The sequence below is a fragment of the Simochromis diagramma genome, unplaced genomic scaffold, assembly GCF_900408965.1.
Source record: "Simochromis diagramma unplaced genomic scaffold, fSimDia1.1 OVJJ01000640.1, whole genome shotgun sequence".
Taxonomy (NCBI): Eukaryota; Metazoa; Chordata; class Actinopteri; order Cichliformes; family Cichlidae; genus Simochromis; species Simochromis diagramma.
The window spans coordinates 49,854-73,998 of NW_024387439.1; the positions used below are offsets into that span (position 1 = coordinate 49,854).

Sequence of the window (24,145 nt, forward strand, 5' to 3'; positions counted from 1 at the left end):
AAATTAAATATGGAGTGAAACATTTGTGGTTCTGTTACAGCAAACAAAGAATTTCCTCTTTAAGAAGACTTAACGTGTTATGAAGAGAATCAAGCTGAACTCAATGCAGCTGCTGACTGTTTACTGACCAACAGGAACAGTGCCTCATTCACTTGTGCTTGCCTTCATCTCTATACGCAGTAAAAGATAATGCATATGTAATTTTTTATTTTTGGTTATATATCTTGGAGAAAAATTGTCAAGTGTTTCACAGTTTTTAAGAGAATTGTATTTAAAAAAATAAGAACAACATGTTCTGATATCACAGGTTTAGGACTGGAGACGTCAGAGGGTAAAAACAGCTGCTGATAATTTATTGTCAAAGTTCAAGAGGATGCACGTAAGAAAACTAATCTTTATGATAAAAAGAATGTTAGGAGAACTCAAATTAAAGTTTAAGTGTAGAAATTAATAGACAACATTTTCTTTTTATATTCTAAACATGTTTTTTTGTTTCTGTGTAACATAAATAATGTTGATTAATTTATGAGAATAAGAGAATAAAATGTCCACCTTTCAACTACAGCCAGTAGGTGGCAGCACATTTCCTTTATCTTCACCTTTCCTTTCTACTCATCACTGCATCACTGCTCTTCTCTCAGTCTACAAGGACTGGATTGATTATAATGTAGAGGACAGAGTATGTACAGTAACACAGTTATAAAGATAAATGGAACGACTTGTTCTGCAAGTATTTCAAATGTAACCCCTTCATGGAGATATCAAAGCCATGTTTCATCAGATTCGGCTGCTCCCAGAGGATTGTCCTCTGCTGCGGTTTCTGTGGAGGGATTGTGAAACTGACCGGCCCCCAGGCCAATGTTCCCTCTAATTTTTCATGTGTCTGAGCGAACACACAAACTCCCTGAGCGATCCCGTGGGCCACTGTGAGCGACATCAGACGTGTGCACTGTGGTCACACCAGCGTCAAATCCATCCAAGTTACATTGTTTATTAAAATAATAAAATTACAGCATTTACATTTATGTTAGACTACTTTTAATTAACTGCTTTAGCCCACTTACAATGAAAATTAAAAATAAATCTTGTTCATGACCTGTGTAGTATGTTAACACTATTGGAAGCAAAAATAATTTGAACTCCAATTTTGAAAACACAACTGTAGGTTTGCTTATAATAATCAGTCCGCTGTAACTGTATGCCAGGCGTTTATTAGCAGCCAACATGAACGTCCGTACACTCGTAACAGGAAGTACACATAACCCCTAGAGAGAACCACAGCGACACCTGCTGGAACTCTCCATAACAGCAGCAACAGGAGGCAGTATGGACAAACATAACATTGCTGTTATCTACAACAACTTTCTTCTTTTTAAAAAAAATAAAACTCTGACTTGTATTATGAGTCTGTGGTCTGTGAGAGAGTCCTTTAACTCTCTGTCTGTCTCTATTTTTAGTAGCTTTTTGAAGAAATGGTGTCTTATTCTCAGGAATTTTTGCTGATTATTGTTCTCAGAGTCGAAACATAATTCTTATAGTTAGCTCAATCAAGAAAGAAACAATTCAGTTTTAAGAAAATTTGTCCGATAGTAAGTTTTGTTTTGTTTTATGTGAAAAATCTCAATTAAGGTGTAGAATCTTAAAGTAAGCAAATAATTCTTGAAAACAGCTTGTTCAAGAAAGCATAATACTCATTTTAGGTACAGATTTTCTACATATCAAAGTGTCTTTCCTTATAATAAGTCACATTTTCTTCAATTAAGCATACATTTTAGACAATTTGGTCTAGTTAAAAGACATATGGCAGTTAGATTAATTTGCTAGTTTTAAGAATTCTAGTCAAGCAACTTTTGCTTACCCCATTGGCAGATTTTTTTCCCTCAAAACAAGAAAATTTTGTCAGATTTAAGAATATTTGGCTTGTTTCAAGTATAGCTGTTTTTGCAGTGGTTATATTTGTCCCTACACTACAAGGGCCAAGCTGATGGTACAGGCCCTGTGGAGCACAGAGAGAGGATGGGATGAGCCCATCGAAGGGAATCTACTTCAGTCCTGGCTGGAGTGGGAAGGTGAACTGTCACACTTTCAGCGTATCGCCATTCCCCGCTGCTACGCTTCTCCTCACAACTCCAGCAATGTGACATACGAGGCTCACATATTTTATGACGCATCAGAAAAGGCGTATGGGGCTGTGGCTTATCTCCAAGTAATCGAGCAACAACTGCCCATTGCCACATCATTCCTGATGGCTTGCTCCAGAGTGGCCCCACGCAAACAGGTGTCAATGCCCCGGAACAGAAGATGGAGGCACAGTCAGGTCATCAGCGACCACTTCTGGAAGCGGTTCATACAGAACTACCTCCCAGGACTGCAACTCCGACAGAAATGGAGGACGTCCACTGACAACATGGCTGTGGGACGAGCTGTTATGATTGTGGACTGTAACTTGCCTAGAGGCCTTTGGCCTGTGGGTACCATTGCCAAAGTTTTCCTAGGGATTGATGGCATTGTTCAAGCTGCCGAGGTCAAATGGTAAAATGGCCTGTATTTATATAGCGCTTTACTAGTCCCTAAGGACCCCAAAGCGCTTTACATATCATCCACCCATTCACACACACATTCACACACTGGTGATGGCAGCTACATTGTAGCCACAGCCACCCTGGGGCGCACTGACAGAGGCGAGGCTGCCGGACACTGGCACCACCGGGCCCTCTGACCACCACCAGTAGGCAACGGGTGAAGTGTCTTGCCCAAGGACACAACGACCGAGACTGTCCAAGCCGGGGCTCGAACCGGCAACCTTCCGATTACAAGGCGAACTCCCAACTCTTGAGCCACAATTGCCCCAAAGTCAAAGCTAAAGACAGTACCTATGTTCGCCCGGTAACTAAGCTGGTGGAACTTCCCAAAGTTCCTGAGGACTCAAATGACACTGTTTCAAAATAGGGCTTTGGAGTTGACGTCATGCCGCAATGCATTGTGGGAGCGCAGCGCCATTTTTGGGGTCTACGAATCAAAACAAACACACTGTGTTGGAACGACGACTACAAGAAAGATGCTTAAAAGCAGCTCAAAAGAGAATGGACTGTATAGAGACCGATTGCGTCCAGAGGCGAAGCAGCTGTACTTGCAGAAAATAGCGTGCATTGGAAATGTGGACCCGTATGAAATACGGCCGTGGAGTAGAAACCCTGAAGACCAACCGCTGACGTAGCCTGACATATTTTCGTACCTTATCTGTGGAATCAGCGCGTACAAGTCGTCATTCAAACAAAGGTAAGTCAGCTCGAGTACTGCGAGTGAAATGCGTTTGATTTCCCTGCAAACATTCAAATTAGTGCAGCATAAATTCATTCATGAGGGGAAATTACAGTGAGAACATGTGGAGGCTGTTAGATGGATAACATAGTGAGTTCAGTGCATTGATGAGACATTGTCCTAAAGGATTTAGTTATTCTTTATGGTTAAAGAAATTGCATTAATTTATTCATATTTATTATAAATAATCCTAATTATACATCTTGCTTCCATGTTTGTATCTTGTGTCACTAAAAATACATTTTATTTTAGTTTTATACATTGATTAATGACCTGCAGAATCTCCTTATCATATTAAGTGATTCATAATTATCACTTTATGCTTTCTCCATCTCTAAAGTGATAACATCCTTGCATTACATCCTTTAGGTTCATTTTCTGCAGGCAGGTTTCTGACAGAGAACAGGCAGATTTAGAATATAACATGCAGCGTTCTATAGATGGACGCATAAAGCAATGAAAAATTACATGTATGTGCTAACTTTCTAAGCACTTTGTTACATTTATGATAAAGTAGATAAAACACATTTGTGTCGGCCATGGCTCATTAGTTCTTGTCTTTAAATGAACTTTGTCTGTGTGTGTTTCAGGTCCTGCACTCTCAAAGACTGAATGAACCAGCATTGCAGCCATGGGTCACTGTGAGCATCACAGGGAAGGTTGAAGCTGCCTACTGCACCTGTATGGCCGGAGTCGCAGAGACCTGCAGCCACGTCACTGCTCTTCTGTTTAATGTAGAAGCAACAGTGTTGATCCGTGGCACAAGGACTGTTACAGATGAACCTGCATACTGGGTTTTGCTGGGTAATATGACCAATATACAGCCAGAGGTTGACCATAAGATAGACTTCTCCTCTTCAGCTGCCCAAAAAAAGGCTCTCAATCAAAACATAAACAGACCATCTGTAGTGACAGGTAAAAGGAGCCGCCCTCAAAACAGAAAAATCCCACGTGCTACTGTGGAGGAGTTGTCACTGCTATTGGATACTTTGCTGGAACACAGTAAAGCTGTGGGTTGTGGGAATGACCCATAATGTTTTATCTAGGGGTCTAGATTTATGCCTGTTGTGCACTGCCGTGTAAATAATTTGCATTTACTGAATATATACTGACTGAGTCCCACTGTTCAAAAGTTGAATAAAGAAACAAACTAATTTTTGCCTCTTTTTTTAATTAAAACCACCTTATAGAACATCACATCAGTTACAATGATGATGTCATTTATAGTTTACAAATGACAAAATGTTTACACAAAATCATGAGTGTTTACATGATATCACCCACTACTAACATTATTTACTGTATCTTTTGAAAAAATACAGCAATTTTAACAACACAAGACTTAAGAATATTTAACAGGAGCAAGTTTCATTTTTCCCTGGTTTTATTATCACACTGTTCACCAAAATGCAGCAAACCTTCACCATCTTATCCAGAAGTGTCACCTCTTCACCCTCACATGGAAGAAGTAATCTGATTGGCATGGTGGTATGTTTGAAGCAGGTCCCTTGTGTAGCGCTGGAACCCAGTCATGATGTGTTTCACCCATTTCATCGGCTGGTTTGCTGCAATAATGCCAAATAATTAGCAACTCTATAAATAGAAGGTAGTTCTGCAAAATCACTCAGTAGGATGTTTGTTCTAATTTGCTATGAGCTCAGAGCGCATCGAAAATAAAACTAATAGGCTATAAAGAGTGATATGAACATATTTATAACTTACCGGAATGAAAATGTCTGGAGCATCAACAGATATTTGGAGATGGAAGAGAACTGGATATCAGCTCGTCTCACAGCTGCTATCCAGGCTAGACGCCTTCGTTTGGTAACATCGATACACGAGCTGCTCATGTTGCTTCCGGGTTAGGAAATAATTAAAAGATAAACCCTTTTCAAGCTTATTCTCTTGCCGGTCGTGTGATCGAACATTGCAGCCGACCACACAGCAAATACGAACCATGGCTGTTGTGTGTGCCTTCGCTCCCTCTTCACTTGCGCTACAGGATTTTGGCCCGATCCGCCATTTTGGGGGTCTAGCGCAAGTATTATGCAGCATTATTGCAGCAAACCAGCCTATGAAATGGATGAAACATCGTGACTGGGTTCCAGCGCTACACGAGGGACCTGCTTCAAACAAACCACCATGCCAATCAGATTACAACTTCCATGTGAGGGTGAAGAGGTGACCCTTCTGGATAAGATGGTGGAGGTTTGCTGCGTTTTGGTGAACAGTGTGATAATAAAACCAGGGAAAAATGAAACCTGCTCCTGTTAAATATTCTTATTGTGCTGTTAAAATTGCTTTATTTTTTTCAAAAGATACAGTAAATAATGTTAGTAGTGGGTGATATCATGTAAACACTCATGATTTTGTGTAAACATTTTGTCATTTGTAAACTATAAATGACATGGATTCTACACTGTAACTGATGTGATGTTCTATAAGGTGGTTTCAATAAAAGAAAAAAAAAAAAAAAGAGGCAAAAATTAGTTTGTTTCTTTATTCAACTTTTGAACAGTGGTACTCAGTCAGTATATATTCAGTAAATGCAAATTATTTACATGGCAGTGCACTACAGGCATAAATCTAGACCCCTAGATAAAACATTAGTTGCAGGTGGATGTAACTATTTACTATGTTTATTCTCTGAATCGTTGTAATCTGCAGAGGTCTGGTTTGCCAATGTATATACGAGTCAGAAATTCATTTATGGTCTTAGGGTGCCATCTAGTGGCCATGAGGTTATGGCAGATTGTATAACATTACACTGGAAACCCACAGTACTGTATAAGGGGTACACTGCTATCCATAGTGGTTAATACAAATGTTTGTTCTTTCTGTTTACAGATGACCACACACACCTATATACACACTCACACTCCCTTTACCTGCATGTAGGGCTGCTCGATTATGGCAAAAATGGTAATCACGATTATTTTCACTGAAATTGAGATCTCGATTATTTGACGATATTTATTTAACCCTTTAAGACCTACCATAGAACCAAGTCCGCCAGAGCTTATATTATATTTTTACATGTTGTAGTAGAGCTGGGCGATATATCGAGTTTTTAAAAAATATCGATATATTTTTATACGAGATATAAGATGTGACAATATCCTTTATATCGATATAGTCTATGTTACGTTATAATTATACTTGTGGAGCCGCAAGTTTGCCTCTCTTTCGTCCACTTTCGTCTTTACGCAACGTTACTCGGCCTCGCCTCTCCTTCACTGAACACAACTCCCCCTCCTCCCCCATCGCTTCACCTGCAGGAAGCGACAAGATGGACACGGCAAATCTCCGTTAACGAGTTACTGCGCATCGCCCCGTGCGTGGGGCTGGACGGCGTCAACGTGTTAGCTAGCTAACCACGCTAACGAGCTAACCACGCTAACGCCATGCAGCCCAGAGGTGCTGCACGGACTAAAATCCTTTCATTTTCTCAAAAGTTGACAGCGCGCCTTATGTATGAATTCTGGTTGTGCTTGATGGCCGCGAACCGATTTTATGTGGAACACGGCGCTCAGCAATCTGTCAAAAAATGTTTTAGTACAACTTTAGTAAGCTACGGAGCTGCACCGCTTGATGGATTGTCGGAGCATTACGGCTGAGCCTCGCGGAGTGATACGTACTGTGCTTCAACGTAATATTACCCTACTGTGTATAAGGACCATAAATGGCACCTGTTAAGAGACGTGGTTGCGAAGCGGATTTCAAACTCCAGGCTGTCAGTCACGCAGTACAAGTTGGGAACAGAGCAGCTGTGAAATCTGTCTTTGTTATTGTGCTCAGCGTCTTTTAGTTTACATTTTGACTGCACAATTGTGAGCTTTTTGTTATGCACAAAAACAACATTGTTTTCTTTTATTTATGGAGCATTGTTATTTAATAAATGCTCATAATTTATTTTTGAGTAAATTTTATGTACATCTGCTCTATGTTAATAAAAGTGCCTGTGTGACATCTGGGACACAGCTTTGACTAAGAACTCTCTTTTTGTTCTTATTTTATGGCTTTAAAAAAATATATCGAGCTATATATCTTATATCGCCATCCAGCTAAAAAAATATCGAGATATGAATTTTGGGTCATATCGCCCAGCCCTATGTTGTAGTGCCATTTGTGGGAGCATTTCAAGTTGCTATACATCAATACAACTGTTATAGCCCATATTTTAATAATATGTATGCATTAAGTCCATAGTAACTACATTAATTGCAAAAAAGTGCAATAAGCTACAAAAAAAATTGAAAATTGTTTGTTTTTTTACATATATTTCTATTTGGAGAAATTTAAGAGGTTTGTCCCTCAAAACTTTAAATACAAAAAAGTTGCAAAAAATAGTTTACAACAACAGGAAATTTATTTTGAGTGTCTTCATAGTTTTATTTTGGAGATACAGCAATTTTTATATACTGCAGGAAAAACAAAAAAAACAATCCTATTACCGGTATGCAAATTTGCAAAGAAAACAGCAGGTGCATCAAAATAAACTATTTCCAGCAGTGCAATTCGAGTTCTAAGCATCACAGAAACTATTCAGAAAAGTCAAACATGACTTATAAAAATACCAGTATAGGCTTTTAAGGCCTACAAGTAAAAAAAACTACATTTTCCGCGAATATGGCGTCACTTCCGGTTTTGGACAGGAAATGGCGGACATGTGATAGTTCGCGCTGACGTCTGTTTCAATGTGGGAAGTGTTACGAACAGCTGATCGGATCGGCAAAGCCTGTTTCTGGAATATTATGTTTTTGTTCCTGCAAGCGCTTTTTATGCAATTTTTTGCAAAGCTTTATGTGGAAGGAAACCGTGACCGAGGACAAGCTGATGGCATAAGATGTAAGTTTCATATGCAAAAAAATTTATTGCGCTAGCTTACATGGTTCAGGTTCTACAGGGATTTAAAAATAGTTACACAAAACGGAGCATGCTGCTCTGACCGGCTTTAAAGGGTTAACAATAACAATGTATTGAATAATGACTTTAAAAATTAATATAAAATAGTGTGCAAATACTGATAACAGTGCAAATGTTTGCAATATAAGAAATAAATGAAAAATGTAAACATCTATGTTTAGTGAACTTTGCAGTGTTGCTCTGTGGTGCAGCTACTACACCATAGCAAAGTTTACACACTGTGTCTACTTGATCCACGTCTGACTCCGCGAACCCATAATGTTTCCACACCACTGAAGTTTTTTTTTTTTTTTTTACCTCTCTTTTCAACCAACGGCAGTCACTCTCCTCTCCAAATAACTTCTGCTTAGCTTTCCGAGCTTCCCTTGGGTCCTCTTAATTGTTGTGACACGTGTTCGAAATGCAGAGAGGTGCGCTCGATTTGCCACATGGAGCAGCGCTAGAGTAAAGCTTGAGGGAGGTGCTAATAATCGGCTCAGTCATTTTTAATGATCGTTGAAAGCCCAGATCGTAATCGTGATTAAAATTCGATTAATTGAGCAGCCCCACCTGCATGTGAATACTGTAATGCAATCGTCTCCCTACCAACGCTGTACATCCTGTTGATGTCATCTGCCACCTCCTTATTAAAGTTATTTGAACTACATCGCTGTGGAGTACCATTCCTTCTGACTAGGGATGGGTACCGGTATCCGGTGCCACCATGGCACCGGTTCTGACATGAACGGTAGTAAAGCACCAAAATAAAGCACCGAAAAGCAGCGCACATTTCGGTGCTTTATTTTGGTGCTTTTTTTCCCTGAGATGTCATACGCTTTGGATTCCAGCCAATCATTTTACCTTTGCGAGCGTAGTAGGCGGGCCCAGGTACGTACGTTCTTTTAGAGCAGAGCTACAGATTAAAAACGCCCAAGGCGAAGTGGTCAAAAGTCTGGCTGTACTTCACAGCAAAAGATGCAAACTCAGCAGCCTGCAACAAGTGCTTTAAGGTGATACTGTGCAAAGGAGGTAACACCTCGAATCTGATGAAACACCTGGCGATGGCATTTTTTTAAAAGCCGAGAAATGCTCCGTATTTGATAGCTGGCCCGTAGCCCTGCCAGTGTAGCAGAAATGATGATGGATGATGATGGCAGCAGCAGCCGTTCTTCTCTGCGTGAGTAGCTTAATGTTGTTCGTGTGTAATTTACGTTGAGTAGTGTTATGGTTCAAAATATTGGGGATGGAGATGTAGCAAGTACACATCGGCAACAATGTCCATAAAGTTTATTTCATGATTGATATAAGTCCAACGCGTATGACAGTCTAGACAGGTTGAAATTGGAAGTATGATGATCAGCACTAAGATTCCAAGACTGAAATCTCGAAAGTGAGATTTGGGGGACTGAAAACCAGGGGGGGAAGAGTGTAGGCCGCAGCAGCCTCCTACCAGACCGCAGGAAGTTGTAGCTGGGGTTCTGGCTCGTTGGGCCTAGCTCGCCATCCAAAGTAGTGGTGTCGCTGTGGTCTCTCCAGGGCACCACTAGCCTGCACTATAATCACAAGACCACTATTAGCAAAATTCATCTAAATTTCCCAAGCTAGCTTTAGTTCCAGTGTACACAATAAAGTTCATGAGAAAATACAACAAATACATATCCAACCATTATAATGAATTAAAATAAATGACAATCTCAAATAACAAAACTACAGCCACGTAAAGTGAGAGCAGTAGTAATGTAGTAGGCCTCAGCCTCAGCTATCCCATCAGCTAATAGCACTGGCATACTGATACAGGTTACAAATACAAACAGACATTCAGGCTCAACTCACCATTCACTACGTGCGATGTCACATACGAGCCCCCACGCATCTACCCGCGGCGGTATCAAAGTACTGTTGAACGCAATCCACAATTAATTCAAAAACAAACCAAGATAGTAAACAGAGAAGAGCGCTCGCCCCACGTACCTGTTGCTTCCATCCGCTAACGCCTCTCCCCCGCGTCTTTTCGAGGCGACAACCCGGAAGGCATATAATAGTGCCTCGCGAATGTGATTGGTCACAACAGGCACGTGCAGACTCGCGGCGTGGCGTGCGTCATGACGCGTGGCGATGCCTTCACGGACACACTCCGGTTGGAATCTTAAGATTCCGATTTAGTTATAGATGCAGTTCTTTCTTATTTTTATGTGGGTTACAGAGACAAGAGAAACACCACAATAACAACACTGGTCCGGCCGGGTCAAGTCAAACGATGATTTTAATGGTCACACACGTGGGAGATGGAAACTGTATGCAGACAGCCTCAGATCTCATCACAAAAAACACATCTCCATAGTTTTGTAAAAATCAGGGTATTAGAACGCCCCTTCATGCGTAATGACAGATCAAAATAGGTTCCAGACATTAGTCACAGTTAATCGTACATCTTGTACATCTTTAATGGCTACAAACAGACATAGAACTTCTCCTTTCTATAACACCTTCCAAACAAGGTAATAAACTTCAAGCCCTCGGGGTCTCTGAGGCTAATTATTGACTCTGGTCATCTGTTACCAAGTAGAGCAAAATATAGTGAGACTCCAAATGAGTTAAGGCCTCAGGCCGGACACATTCCTAGATTATATGTATTATATGTACTGTAAGCATGTTGTTTAATTAACTACCACTTTAAACTTAGCAAAAAACATAATTGAATAAAAGAACACAAAGAATAATATGATATCAGTGGTATGTAAGCGCGTGCGGCCCTCTATGCTCGAAGCCTTTCCCCTCCATAGATCAGTCAGACATTCACGCTGACTGTAGCTTTTAACCCTTAATTAACTTGAGCACAACTCTATAATCAGCAACAAACTGCAATATGTATAAGTTGATCATGGTCACATCTGCAATGAAAGATCATGTTATTCTGGTACCTGTAAGTAGAAAATCAAACTAGAGTTATAACAATCACTGTAATACAAAGGCTAATGTAAGATCAAAAACTTCAGTATATATTTAATGCAAAGCTGGTTATATGATTCTGATGAACTAATCGTGCCATATTAAAATAATGAAACTAGAAGAGGAAAAAACATCCCCTTTTTATTCTACAGTAGGCTAACCACGTTATTACATTAATGCATGTAAGGTGAACTAGCAAACATCATCATAGCTACATGCGGCTGTCTTCTTGTTTGATGGCAGATACTCCCTTCACCCTGGCCAAAAAGGCTAAAATCAAATCAAATCAAATTAAATAGTAAAAAAAACCAAAAAACAATAATAATAATAATAATAATAATAATAATAATAAAATATATAAAATATACAGAGTTGAATATGTGCAAAACAAGTGGCATTTATATGCAGTGTGGAGTGCATAATGTTGAAGTTCCAGTAGTGAAGCTGAGGTGTCTATGACGTGTTCAGCAGTCTGATGGCCTGATGGAAGAAGCTGTCTCTCAGTCTGCTGGTACGGGACCGGATGCTGCAGAACCTCCTTCCTGATGGAAGCAGTCTGAACAGTTTATGGCTGGGGTGACTGGAGTCCTTGATGATCCTCCCCGCTTTCCTCAGGCACCGCTTCCTGTAGATGTCTTGGAGGGAGGGAAGCTCACCTCCAATTATCCGTTCAGAGCACCGCACTACTCGCTGGAGAGCTTTGCAGTTGTAGGCGGTGCTGTTGCCATACCAGGTGGTGATGCATCCAGTGAGGATGCTCTCAATGGCACAGTGATAGAAGGTCCTGAGGATGCGGGGGCTCATGCCGAATCTTTTCAGTCTCCTGAGAAAGAAGAGGCGCTGCTGCGCCTTCTTCACTGTTTTGTTTGTGTGTACTGACCACGTAAGATCCTCAGCCAGATGTACTCCAAGGAACCGGAAGCTGCTCACTCTCTCCACAGCAGCGCCGTTGATGGTGATGGGGGTGTGTACTTCTCTGCACCTCCGGAAGTCCACTATCAACTCCTTTGTCTTTGCGACGTTGAGGGTGAGATGGTTGTCTTGACACCAGTGGGTCAGGGCGCTGACCTCCTCCCTGTAAGCCGTCTCATCACCGTTGGTGATAAGACCCACCACTGTAGTGTCGTCCGCAAACTTCACAATGATGTTGGAGCTGTTAGTGGCTGTGCAGTCGTAGGTGTAGAGTGAGTACAGGAGAGGGCTCAGTACACACCCCTGTGGAGCACCAGTGTTCAGTGTGATGGGGGATGAGGTGATGCTGCCCAGTCTGACCACCTGGCGTCTGTCAGACAGGAAGCTAAGGATCCAGCTGCAGAGGGAGCTGCTCAGTCCTAGATCCTGCAGTTTCCTGTCCAGCTTCGAGGGAACGATGGTATTGAATGCTGAGCTGTAATCTACAAACAGCATCCTCACATACGTGTCTCTCTTCTCCAGGTGTGACAGGGCAGTGTGTAGTGTCAGGGCTATGGCATCATCAGTGGACCTGTTGTGGCGGTATGCAAACTGTAGAGGGTCCAGTGAGTCGGGTAGTGCAGAGCAGATGAAGTCCCTGACCAGCTTCTCGAAGCATTTGCTTACGATGGGGGTCAGGGCTACAGGTCGCCAGTCGTTCAATGAGGAGATGGTGGAGGATTTGGGTACAGGGACGATGGTGGCCATTTTGAAGCAGGCTGGGACTACAGACAGAGAGAGGGAAAGGTTGAAGATGTGCGTGAACACTCCAGCCAGCTGAGCCGCGCATGACTTGAGGACGCGGCCGGGAATCCCGTCCGGACCAGTAGCTTTGCGTGCGTTCACCTTCCTGAAGCACTTCCGCACATCCTCCTCAGACACAGTGTACGCACTGACGTCATCCGCGGTGCGCACACTGTCCGGTCTCATGGTGTTCGCTGCGTCGAATCTAGCGTAGAATACGTTTAGATCCTCACACAGAGAGGCCGTGGTCTGCGGTGTGCTGGTTTTCCCTCTAAAGTCTGTGATCGTGTTTAGTCCCTGCCACATACTCCGAGGGTTGTCAAACTGTTGCTCCACCCTGTCCCTGTACTCACGTTTGGCTGCTTTGATCGTCTTCTGGAGTTGGTAATAAAATGACCAAAGAAAAAGTGGAAAACAGCTAAATATGAGAGGTTTTTGGACAAAGTTTGTTTTTTCCATTGTTTAAGCACTGCTTCCAGCCAAGAGTGATGCCATAAATCACCTATAGCTGCAGAAAAGGCTAACATTGTTATCTTTTTACAAAAAAAAAACAGCTGAACATGAGAGGTTTTTGGACTAATTTTGTGTTCTCTATTCTTTAAGCACCGGTTCGAGCACCGTTTAAGCACCGGCACTGTTTCAAAAGTACCGGTTTGGTACTGGTATCGGATAAAACCTAAATGATACCCATCCCTACTTCTGACCGAGGACGACTCAGTTGAAGCGTGGCTGGCAATCAGTGCAAACATATATTACAATTGCAATAAGCCATTGTGCCTTCTACTGGACGTTATTTTCTGACATTTTATGAAAAATTGTTGTTTTATTTTTAACATTTGGTCGATTTGGAGGAAGAAAGAAAATCCGCGTTGGTGAGAGGAATATGAATGTGGAAGAAGAATGTCGTGAACAGAAATCTCTCAGGAAATAGCGAATCATGGAGTCACAGCTTTCACATATCAATTTTAAGGGTGTAGATTAGGTGAGATATTAATGCAGCTCCAGTTAAATCTACTAACAATATTTATACAGTTAAATTGACAGAAGACACAGGAATGTAGAAACCTTTTATTAAGTGCTAAAAATATAAACATTACACAAAAGATATGAACCAATATAAATTTTACATCTTGAAGGAAAAAGTAGATTTAACAAATCAAGTGTTATAAATAGATGGATCTACTGATTAAGACTGGCCCACTGTAAAAGGAAAAAACCCCAAACAGCAGTTCAAAGGAAAACTGAACCGAGAAAAACAATCATTAGCTGTTATACAACAGCTTAACAGTTAGAGAAATCACAGTATTCCTTCAGCAGACTGATGATTGCAGTGTGTACAAGTAAAAAACACTGTTATGTCTTTGTATACAATTGAGGTAGTAAAGTGCTTAATAAAGTGCTGTAGGAGCTGAATAATTTACAGCTCATCATATGTAATAATGAGTCCTGCCCTAAACAAATGGCCAAAAGTAATTCATTTTGTTTATTCATATTAACAGTGTTTCGGTGGTTAAAACAACCACAAGATGCTTTCATGTTATAAAGGAGCTTAATTTGGTTGGATGCCGCATGGGGCACCCAAACATTCATGGATCTGAAACCCTTCTTAACAGATGTTTTCTCCAGAATGTTTGTAATTTTGGTTCCTCCTCTCATTTACGATAGCAATTGCAACAACAAAAACAACAACAAGCACAGCACAAACTGACAGACCAACTATTAATGAAGGAGACTGATTTATATCTCCTCCATCCTTGATTCCTCTATCCTTGTCTCCTCCACCATTTGCGACCTCATCTGAGAAACCTGCAGAGCAGAAACAGTGTGTGGAAAACGTTAGCAGGTATGCAGACATGTTTTCTAATGTTACAGCACTTTGAAACACATCTGCAGCTCATTCCAGGCTTTGGGGCTGTACACACTAACTCAAACTTTCTCCATCATCTCACAACTGCTGCATGTTTCTTTGAGTCATCAGAACATGTAGACAAACTGCTGATCGCAAAAGTCATATTCATGATTGATTTGGCCTGCATTTGATGCTGAACTGTGGTAGTTCCTTTCATCATGATTTTATTAAAACATACAGAAAACCTTTTCTAAGAAAAGCTGGATCTGTCAGATATCTTTAAGACTTATAATTTGATGTTATTCAGAGGTTAACTGGAAAGCAAATGCAGGTTTAATGGATTTGTTTGCAATACTGCTGCACACATTTTTGAAGCTGAGATGCTCTTTAGATTCAGTGGATAAATCCAACCTTTAATAGGCCGCAGCCTGCAGAGCAGTTGTGATCGCTGCTCTAACATCCTTGTATGAGGTGTAGAAAGAAGCTGACAAAAGAGCCAGAAACCTCAGAACCACAAAAGGTCAGCTGACCACAAAAAAGTAAAATTTGCTGGAGCTCACGGGAAACATTATTCTGAGAGTTATTTTGAGATTGATCACTTTTGCTTGCTACCTGTCTCTACTAATGAAAGCATGCTAAACCATTAATCTCTGCATGTGAACATTTGTCATGATGCTGGTAAATGAACTCCCTGATGTCTCACTCTTCTCTATTACTGTGTGAGGAAAAAGTAGATTCAGCTTTGGAAACCCTGTCACTTCTACAAACTCACCTGGGACCATCACTGTGAGGTGGATCAAGCATCTGGACTCATTGAAGAGTCTCTCACTGCTGCTTTTGTTCCAGAACACCATTCGACACTCGTACATGCCGTTATCACTGATGGTGATGTTCTTTAGAATCAAAGTAAGGTCTCCCTCCTTCAGCTCTATTCGACCTTTAAAGGACTCATAATGGTGGTTTCTGTACGAGTTTCGATAGAAGATATAATGCTGTGATTTGAGCTCATTTCTGCTCCACTCTACCAGGGTGATGGCTGCTTCTCTGGGACATGGACACTGAAGGGTAGCACTTTCTCCAGGCCTTACTTTTACCTCTGTATGATTTAAAGACAAACAGAAGAGAGATTTTAAAAAAAGCTCATCATAAAAAATATGTAATCACAATGTAATACTATGTATTATGGCTGTTGTTATCCTGGAACTGCTTCATCTGTATTATGCATTAAACCAAACAGGAACCTAAGAAAGTAAGCTGTGCGTTTTTGTTTGTTTTGTTTTTTAACCCAATTTTCTGTTTGGGAAAATTCCTTTTGTGTCATGTCAGTGACAGAAACCCAACATATGTTACAGATCTGATGATGCGGTCACAGTCAGTCATGACTGAACTGATCGCTTTTGAGGCGCTCCTTTTAGTTGTCCCTAGCGCAGATCACCTGCCTTCATCTCACCACATCCCAAGATCCTCCTCTTTCATGCCAACCCTCTGCATGTCCTCCTTCACTACATCTACGAATCTCCTCTGAGGTTTTCCTCTTTTCTCCTGCCTGGCAGCTTCCGTTTCAACATCCTTTATCCAACATATCCACATCCTTCCTCTGCAAATGTCCAAACCATCTCAGCCTCACCTCTCTAACATTGTCTCCTAACTGCTAAATATGAGCGGTCCCTCTGATGCACTCACTTCTAATCCTGTACATCCACGTCACTTCTGTCCAGATAATAAAAATGACATTTCCGTAGGGATCAATCAATGACGTGGGCTGCTCTGCTATCAGGCTCATTTACAGACTTTATCATTGAGGTTGATTTCTCCCAGTGTCTCGAATCCAAACACCAACAACACCTTTACTTCCGCACTGTACAGCTGGATTACAGCCAGCAGTATCCACACAGTTTTAGATTACCAGCCTTTAAATTAGCAGGTTTGAGACATGATCAAAATCTGGAGCTGCTCAGCAGAAATGCGAGGGTAATTTCTGCAAGAACAGCTGGATTTCTTCACACAATCGCTGATATCTGTGGTTCTCAGTTTGGACCCAGCATATCTGTGGGGCTGCTGAGCCCCAGCCACTGTAATTAGGCTGGATCAGTTAGCTCTGATCTATACACCCTCTTATCTGCATACCTGGAATTCATCAGACATAAAGAACATTTTCGGTTGTATGTGTGTGTGGCTCAGTTTCTAATTTTAGAACAAGAACAAAACACACTGCATAAAATGCCGATGTATATTGTTCTGTCCTTATTGTGCGTCCCTTTGCCCAACTTGACAGACAGCTAATGGTTTCAATGAACATTGGAGGCGGAAGTAAGTTTAAGGCTTTTTACTTCGTCAGTAGTTCAATGATTGACATCCTTTTCTTCCCGTAAAACTAAAAACAAACACAAAGTAAATGTCACAAGATGTCTTTCCCTTTTTACACACACTTCTAGGATATGAACTATACTGTTATATAGTATCTGTAATCAACAGCGACTCAATATTGATCACAAAACAACTTAGCGAGTTTAGCTTCCTCAAAGATAACCATAAATGATTAAATAACTGGTTTCTAAACAAATCTCTGTAATAGAAATGCACCAAATAAACTTGTAAACATGTTGCACATTAATACTCACAACCAATAACTCTCCAAGGCAGAAACGTTTTAAAGAGCAACAACATATTCTGCAGGCTAACAAGCGACCAGCTACCTGTTTCCTCTACCCACAGGAACACAGAAAAACCCCACCAAAATAAAAGCTGGTGAGTATTCCCATTATGACCAGCAGAGGGTGCTGAAGAGAAAGAACCTATGCATGTCATAACACTCCCCGTCTGGTATTGTAAAATACCATTATGAACCAACTGAAACATCATAAACTGCAAGATTTTACAGATTATATCTGAATACAATGTTTACCATCATGACACACATACTTCTCAGTCCTTTGGGGACATCAATAACACTGTCTCTGACACAGGTCTCAGGTAAGTATTAATAGTTCCATTTCTTGAGACCCTCACTTCAATCTTCCTGACCCTGCCATCCTTATGAATGAATGAATGAATGCTTTATTGGCCATATGCAGGTTGCCCCACAGAGGAATAGGACCCCCCCCCCCGACTTACACACACAACAAAGACATCACATGGGAATACAGTCGGAGATCGGCAGCGTTGCAGAGAATAACATTGAAAAAAAATTACACAACAATGGGAAAAGTACAAGAGGAAAAAAAGAGACCTCTTCACACGCTGGGCAACCTATGGGAGGACAGCATGAGAACAGGAAACAAAAAAAACTCCTCTGCACAGAGAGCACATTAATGTCCACAGCACAGCATTTGAGCACATGACAAGCCACAGGGGATGGAAAGGGGGGTGGGGGGTAATCGAAGGAACACAGCAGTCGTCCTACACCATGCTATCATTTCAGCGCGGTGCGCAGACCCGCTGTCTTCCCCCGCAGGAAACAAGCATCAAAGGCGTTTGGAAGGGAGAGGGATGAGTGCGTGCTTATCAGTGTGAGTGTGTGTGTATGCGTGTCCAGAGTTCAGCGGAGACAGTGTCCTTCGCTCTATCAGGCTAAGTAAACAGTCTGCCAGCCAACCCAGGTGGCCTTCGTGGGACGGGAAGAATAGTCATCACACAGTCGTTATCAGGGAGTTGTTTTGGTGGGCTCCAGCTTTGGGCCTAGCAGCTGGCGCCGTGGTGTCCAAATGTTGAATATTGTTGATTTCTCCTTTGTGAGCAGCTCGAATTTAGCCCTCCGACACTGGTCCCTCGATCTCCCGTTGGAGAGCCGCGAGCCTCCCCATGATGGTATCAAACTTCAGTTCCATGGTGTTGTCAGTCTTTTGATTCTGAGACCTCACAACTGCAGTGATCCGTTCCGCGATGTTTTCCAACTGTCGCTCAAGGGTGGCATTTTGAGCAGGCCTTTCTCTGATGTTTCCCCTCATACGCTCAATGGTGTCGTTTTGAGCCTTCACAGCAGCTGTAAGCGTCTCCAAGGTGTTGACCATATTACGTTCGTTGTGAGAGGTCGCGCCTCGTCCCGTCGCTTCGAATCCAGCGGGCAGCCTTGTGGGGGTTTGAACAGCCGGTTCCGCTCTCTTATTTCTCTGATAAACCAGGGCTAAGCCAACGCCGATCAGCATGAACCCTGTTATCATGGTTCCGAATAGGTAGATATCTTCAGCGTCCTCGATCGACAGTCCCGCCAGGCACACGGTCCTCCAGTTCTGCCACCCGTCCATCATGTAACCGGCAGGGAAAGTCCCTCCAGGGCACTCAGGCTCTCCCAAGCCCCGACTTCTCGTTGAGAAAAGGGTGTCAATAGCACTTAGAGACCAGTTGATCAAATCCATAATTCTCTTTTAGGTTTTAGAGAACGACAGTGAGAGACTGTTCCAGGGAAAGTAAATGCACACAAGACAAGACAAGGACATAGAGGCTAACCAGGGAAGATAAGGGTGAGGAGGAGAGGAGAAAAGTGCGACCGCCTTCGTTGAGAGCAAAAGAAGAAGATCTGGCTGACAAGTCCCATTGGCCATTCATTGCGCCTCGCTTGTGCGTCCTTGATGAGCACCAAATCTCCCACCTTGAGGTTTGCATGGTTACGTTGCCACTTGTTCCGGCTTTGCAGTGTCCCTAAGTACTCCCGTCTCCATCTGGTCCAAAATGTGTTTGCAAGGTGTTGAACTTGCCTCCACTGCTGTCGATGGAGATCTTTCTCAATAAAACTTCCCGGAGGGGGAAGAGGAGTGCACACCTTCTGAGTGAGAAGCATGGAAGGCGTCAACAGGAAGGGTGTGTCAGGATCTGTTGTGATAGGAGACAAAGGTCTAGCATTAATGATAGCTGTTACCTCTGCCATTAGAGTAGAAAGGACCTCATGTGTCAAGTGAGAGTGCGGGGTTTGGAGAAGCATTGCATCCAGGATACGTCGGGACAACCCTATCATACGTTCCCAGCTTCCTCCCATATGAGAAGAGTGAGGTGGATTAAAGATCCAGGTGCATCCCTCTTCTCCCAGGTATGTTTTAATGCTTGACACGTCGGGGTCTGTCAGTGTAAAACCTAGCTCCCGGCAAGCACCAACGAAATTAGTCCCACAATCGGATCGATTCTGCTTAACAGGCCCTCTCAAACTGAAGAATCGACGCAGGGAATTGATGAAACTTGATGCGTCCATCGACTCAATCAGTTCAATGTGCACAGCACGTGTGCTAAGACACGTGAAAAGAACAGCCCACCTTCTGCTATTTGCCTGGCCTCCTCTTGTGCGCCTTGTGACCACAGACCAAGGGCCAAATACATCCAAACCCACGAAGGTGAAAGGAGGTTCGGTGCTGATACGATCAGAAGGCAGATCTGCCATTCTTTGCTCAGTTGCTTTCTTCCTAAGTCTGTTGCAGGTGATACAGTTGTGGATAATCTGTTTGATTAGCCTCCTTGCTCGTGTAATCCAATATCCAGCAGTACAGACTGCACCTTCTGTGAAAACCCGTCCCTGATGCATTACTCGCTGGTGATGGTGTTCTACTATCAACTTGGCAACATGGCTACCACCTGGAATAATGAGAGGATGTTTCTTCTTGTAGTTGATGTTGGCGTGTTTGAGCCTTCCACCTATCCTCAAGAGTCCTTCATCATCACAGTAGGGACTGAGTTTTTGTAAAGAGCTGTGTTTTGGTATGTCTTTACCATTAGCAATACAGGCAAGTTCCTCCTCAAACATTTCCTTCTGCACACTTTGGATGATGACAATCTCAGCCTTTGTCAGTTTCTCTGCTGTGCGAGACTCTTTGCAATGATGCCATGAACTGCAAGAGGGACCTTCACCTTTGCTCTTGAAGACCTTTGCAATATGAATGAGCAAGCTAAGGGCCTTGAGGAGTTTCTTCAAAGAGGAAAAACGTCTGAACCTTTACGATCCAAGCAGAGACCCATCATTACTCGTGTGAGTGACAAAGCTGCGTCCAACTCGGGGTCCACAAGGTCATAGGTTTCAGCTTCTCTTGTAACGCTAGCTTGTAACAAGAAGGCAGGTCCTTTAAGCCAGACACTGTCACCAAGCATGGCAGCAGGCACCGAGCGTGTGCCTATGTCAGCAGGGTTAGAGCTCGTAGGGACATAGTGTCATTGTTTTGGTTTTGAAATCCTCCTGATTCGCTGTACCCTGTTGCCAACATATACATAGAACCTCTGCGTCTGGTTGCTTATATAGCCTAAAACCACACGACTGTCTGTGTAGAATTCAACTGCCTCAAGATTTAGGTCCAGTTCACTTGTGAGGACTTCAGCAAGCTCTGCAGCTAACACAGCAGCTCCCAATTCCAGTCTTGGAATTGTATGAGCAGATTGTGGGGCCAATTTTGCTTTCCCTAGAACGAAGCCCACCTGATGGTTCTGATTTTTGCCAGTGGTCTTTAGGAAAGCAACTGCTGCAATGGCTTTAGTGGAGGCATCTGAAAAGATGTGTAACTCTTTTCTGATTGCTGTTGACATCGTAGCAGAAGTGTAGGTCCTTGGAATATGTACATTCTTGAGATCGACAAGAGATTCTTTCCATGTATCCCACTCGGCCTCCCTTTCTCTAGGCAGTGGAGTGTCCCAGTCTAGGGCCTCACTTGAAAGTTCTCTCAGCAGCATCTTTCCCTGGATTGTAACCGGTGAAGCAAATCCTAAGGGATCAAAAAGACCATTGATTGTAGCTAAGACACCTCTCTTTGTAAAGGGCTTCACTGTCTCTGCTACTCGAAAGGTAAAGGCGTCTTTCTTTAGGTCCCATATCAGACCAAGACTTCGCTGTGTAGGTGTCACATCAGTCTCCAGATTTAGCTCTTTAAGCCCCTTTGCACGGTCATCTGGAGAAAACGCATCAAGAACCTCAGAGCTGTTTGATGCTATTTTATTCAGGCGAAGGTTAGATCTGGCAAGCATTTCCTGTGCTCTCTTCATTAGATCAATAGCTTCACTGGCTGTGGGCCTTGACATAAGTGCATCATCAATGTGGAACTCCCTCTCAACGAAGCGTCGTGCATCTGATCTGAATTCCTCTTCACCATGAGCTGCTGCACATCGAAGGCCGTATATAGCTACGGATGGTGAGGGACTGTTGCCAAACACGTGAACCTTCATTTGATACTTACAGATGTCATTGGCAGGATTGTTGTCTTCATGCCAGAGGAAGCGCAAATAGTTTCGATGGTCCTCTCTTACAATGAAACTGTGAAACATCTGTTCAATGTCAGCGGTTACTGCAACAGTTTCACGTCTGAACCTCAACAATACTCCCAATAAGCTATTATTGAGGTCAGGTCCAGAGAGGAGAACATCATTGAGAGAGACGACATGGCACTTTGCACTTGAGTCAAACACAACCCTGATCTGATCCGGCTTCTGAGGATGGTACACCCCAAACGTAGGTAAGTACCAGCACTCCTTGTCCACCTCAAGTGGAGGAGCCAGTTCAGCATGGTCACGATCAAATATGTTCTGCATGAAAGCAAAGAAATGCCTCTTCATTTCAGGCCTTTTTTCAAGGGTGCGCTGAAGAGAGGATAAGCGTTTGACGGCCTGGTCGCGATTGTTGGGCAGCCACTGGCAAGGTCCCTTAAATGGAAGTGGCGCCACCCAGCTGTTGCTGTCATCTATGAACATCTCTCTCTTCATGACCTCTAGGAACAGTTTGTCTTCAATAGAAAGGCCGATTTTGTTATCGTCCTCGGATGTATCAAAGATCGTGCTTCCAAGAGTGCATGCCTTAACTATAGGTGTTTCGGTGGTAGGGAAGGCTTTACGCTCAGACTTGGACCCATAATTCTCTTTGATATGAACCATATTTGGACATGGTCTGAAATAGGATGGGCGATTGTTCTCAAGCACATTAGTGTGATAGGCATCCACAGCTGCAGGCTTGTGAGCATCACCTAAACAGACATCACCAATGATGACCCATCCCAGGTCCAGTTTCTGTGCATATGGGGCATTGTGAGGACCGTTTCTATGCTGCCTCGCTTTGTGGACACTAAGTAGGTCACGTCCAAGTAAAAGGAGGATCTCAGCTTTGTGATCGAGTGGTGGGATGAGATGGGCTATTGGCCTTAGATGAGCATGTTCTGCTGCCACCTCAGGGGTAGGTATCTCAGCTCTGTTACTCGGAATGTTATTACATTCAATTATTGTCGGCAGCGTGACTGATGTGGCTCCATCTACTGACTCCACTACAAAGCCTGTAGCTCTTCTACCCATCATTTCTGTTGTTCTTGCACATGTACAAAGTGTGAATGGAGACTCTGACCCCTCTATGCCATAAACATCAAAAAACTCTGACCTGGCAAGTGACCGATTACTCTGATCATCGAGCACGACATAAGCCTTTGTCACTCGCTCTGGCTGCGCTTTTGGGAAAACCTTTACCAAGCAGATCTTAGAACAGGATCTTCCTCTCTGAGCCTCTCCACATACTTCGGTACAAGTCAATGTTATAGCAGGTTGAGTTGTCTCTTCTGTGCCCTCCCCGCCATGACCAAAGAGAGTTGCAGGAGGTGGTCCTGGATGAAGGGCAGAGATATGATTCCTGCTTTCACATTCTATACACTTGATTGTTGTGTTACAGTTCTTGGCCATGTGACTAGTGGAAGAACAGCATCTAAAACAGATACCATTGTCCTTGAGGAAGGTCTTACGCTCCTCAATGGGTTTATTGCGAAACCCTCTGCAGCGCTTGAGGGGATGTGGCTTTTTATGAATAGGACACTGCCTTTCCACATCACAGGTTTGCTCTCTCACGCTGTCTTGGCCAGCTTTCTCCTGTGATATTTCCGTCTTGTGAGCAGAGACCAAACCCTTATAAGGCTTCCTCACTGTAGTATCTGATCTAAAGTGGTCTGTTGTAGATGCTAAGAGCCTGAAGCCTGGGTCATTGCGGGCTTGTGCCTCTCTGCAGACAAAGTCACAGAGAAAGGAAAATGGCGGAAAAATGACACTATGGTCAACTTTATACTTAAAACCCTGAGAGAGCCACTTTTCCTGGATATTGTGCGGTAACTTGTCCACAATTGGAGCGACACCACGTGCAGTGTCAAGATAGCTTAGCCCTGGGAGATAACCCTCTGATTTTGCTGCCTCAACCTCTTGCAGCAGGTCACTAAGCTCTCTCACCTTAACAGGATCTTTGCTACTGACCTTTGGGAAGTTTGTAAGCCTGTCGAACAGTGTTTTTTCAATTATCTCTGGAGAGCCAAAACATTCCTCCAAGCGCTCCCAGGCTTTGTCCAGTCCAACTTCAGGACGACAGACATGCACCGTCTTTATTCTTTTCACATGCCGTGCTGAGTCGTGCCCTAGCCACTTAATACAGGGAGTGCAGAATTATTAGGCAAGTTGTATTTTTGAGGAATAATTTTATTATTGAACAACAACCATGTTCTC

General features: G+C 42.8%; 1 protein-coding gene and 2 long non-coding RNA genes across 3 annotated transcripts in view; 2 read left to right on the forward strand and 1 right to left on the reverse strand.

Moving 5' to 3' along the window:
• LOC120722460 (interferon-induced protein with tetratricopeptide repeats 1-like) overlaps positions 1-24,145 on the forward strand; it is an 80,471-nt gene that overhangs the window by 8,741 nt on the left and 47,585 nt on the right. The gene's annotated exons all lie outside the window — the stretch shown is intronic.
• Positions 937-10,741, forward strand: LOC120722495. The gene is made up of 3 exons (XR_005693493.1): positions 937-951; positions 1,185-1,190; positions 10,512-10,741. It is a non-coding gene; the product is annotated as an uncharacterized LOC120722495 (long non-coding RNA).
• On the reverse strand, positions 9,419-10,398 carry LOC120722481. Its single transcript, XR_005693476.1, has 3 exons — positions 10,198-10,398; positions 10,060-10,122; positions 9,419-9,779 (listed from the first exon to the last, which is right to left on the reverse strand). It is a non-coding gene; the product is annotated as an uncharacterized LOC120722481 (long non-coding RNA).